Source organism: Myotis davidii, unplaced genomic scaffold, assembly GCF_000327345.1.
Source record: "Myotis davidii unplaced genomic scaffold, ASM32734v1 scaffold170, whole genome shotgun sequence".
NCBI lineage: Eukaryota > Metazoa > Chordata > Mammalia > Chiroptera > Vespertilionidae > Myotis > Myotis davidii.
Window position 1 is genome coordinate 2,179,210 of NW_006282528.1, and position 2,269 is coordinate 2,181,478.

General features: G+C 58.2%; 1 protein-coding gene across 1 annotated transcript in view; it reads right to left on the reverse strand.

Moving 5' to 3' along the window:
- EVA1C (eva-1 homolog C (C. elegans)) overlaps nt 1–2,269 on the reverse strand; it is a gene marked incomplete at its 5' end in the record, with an annotated part of 16,393 nt that overhangs the window by 10,050 nt on the left and 4,074 nt on the right. The window lies entirely within an intron of this gene.

Sequence of the window (2,269 nt, forward strand, 5' to 3'; positions counted from 1 at the left end):
AAAAAGTTGTGGGTTAGATTCCCGGTCAGACCACATACCTAGGTTGTGGGGCCAGTTCCTGGCATGCAAGGGAAGGCAATCAATCGATATTTCTCTTTCTCTCTCTCCATTTCCCTTTTTCTGAAATCAGTGAGAATGTCCTCAGGTGAAGATTAACCCCCGCAGCCGGTGGGATCTGTGGTTGAGCATCGACCTATGAACCAGGAGGTCACGGTTTGATTCCCGGTCAGGGCATGTGCCCGGGTTGCAGGGCTCAGTCCCCAGTGGGGGGCGTGCAGGAGGCAGCCGATCTGTGATTCTCTCTCCTCATGGATGTTTCTCTCTCTCTCTCCCTCTCCCTTCTTCTCTGGAATAATTCTTTAAAAAGGGAAAGAAATGGAGTCCCTTCTGCAGAAAGAGGTCCGAGTCCCAGGGCGCTTTACCAGCCGCGTGTCCAGACAGACCAGGTGGCCCTCGGTGTTCGGGGCCTTGAGCAGATCGGCCCCGGCCACCTGGGCGCACAGGCCGGCCCGGCACAGGGATGCTCCCCTGAGGACCAGGGAGGGGTCCCTTGTCCCGACCCAGAGGCCGGAGGAGGGAGGCGGGGTGACTTCTGAACACGCCTGTTACCTGGGAGGGGACGAGGTGCGGGACTCGCTGGTCGCTCCTGGGGCACACGGCTGGGGTGTCCCTCACCTCTGCCCACCTGGCGGCCGGGCAGCTGAGACGGCCCTCTCCCCAGAGCTAAGGCAGCGCGGCCGGCTGCCCCCTCGGCCGGCCGCCCCGCATCCCACCCGGCAGGTGACACGCCACGGACACGGCCTGGGCCTGGTGACGGCTCTCTGCTCCCGGGAGCCTGCCTGTGGGGGAGGGCGTTTAGGGCTCTTTTTCCCCGATCAGACATGTTACTACGAACGAGTCTCTTGTAGCTCAATGTTCCCTTTCACTTGGGGACCCATGAATACATTGTGGCAATTTAGCCTGTTAAGCAGCTCGTTGTAGATACTGATGAATGCAGCTCAGTGCCTTGGGCGTTTCAGGGAGGGGGCAATTCTCTCTGGTGAGGAACAGGTGGGGTTTAACCTCACAGGTGGGCGTTAACCTCACAGGTGGGGGCATTAACCTCCCAGGTGGGGGTTAACCTCACAGGTGAGGGCGTTAACCTCACAGGTGGGGGTTAACCTCACAGATGGGGCGTTAACCTCACAGGTGGGCGTTAACCTCACAGGTGGGGGCATTAACCTCCCAGGTGGGGGTTAACCTCACAGGTGAGGGCGTTAACCTCACAGGTGGGGGTTAACCTCACAGATGGGGCGTTAACCTCACAGGTGGGCGTTAACCTCACAGGTGGGGGCATTAACCTCCCAGGTGGGGGTTAACCTCACAGGTGAGGGCGTTAACCTCACAGGTGGGGGTTAACCTCACAGATGGGGCGTTAACCTCACAGGTGGGCGTTAACCTCACAGGTGGGGGCATTAACCTCCCAGGTGGGGGTTAACCTCACAGGTGAGGGCGTTAACCTCACAGGTGGGGGTTAACCTCACAGATGGGGCGTTAACCTCACAGGTGGGCGTTAACCTCACAGGTGGGGGCATTAACCTCCCAGGTGGGGGTTAACCTCACAGGTGGGGGCGTTAACCTCACAGGCGGGGGTGGCGGTTAATCTTAGGTGTCAGTTTAGTTGGGCTCTAGTGCCCAGTCGTCTGTCAGACACGTCTGGATGCTGTGGAGAAGGTACTTTTTGTTGTGTGTTTTTTTGTTTTTGTTTTTTTGTGGTTTTTTAATTCTCACTTGAGGATGTTTTTTCCACTGATTTTTAGAGAGCAGAATGGAGAGGGAGAGAGAGAAACAGCGATGAGAGAGAGACACATCGACTGGTTGCCTCTCACGTGCTCCCGACCAGGGACAGGAGCCTGCAACCCAGGCAGGTGCCCTTGACCAGAATCAAACCCGGGACCCTTCAGTCCACAGGTCGGCACTCTGTCCACTGAGCCACACCGGCCAGGGCAGGAAGGTAGTTTTTTAAGCTGTGACTGAAGTTTATTTTTACATATTTTGTGTGACTAACGTTTAAACCAGGAGACTGTGCCTGACGCAGAGCCCTCCTCGCCCACCCGAGCAGTGGAGGCCTGGAGGGCGGAGCCCGAGGTTTTAGAAAAAGGATGTTTTCTCGGGCGGCAGACGGGTCTCCGTGGGCCTCCGGCCGGCGTCCTGGGGGCCGGGTCAGAGGCGGACACGGCTCCTCCGCGTTTCTCGCCCGCAGGCCGCCCTGGGCCTGTCAGACTCAGAG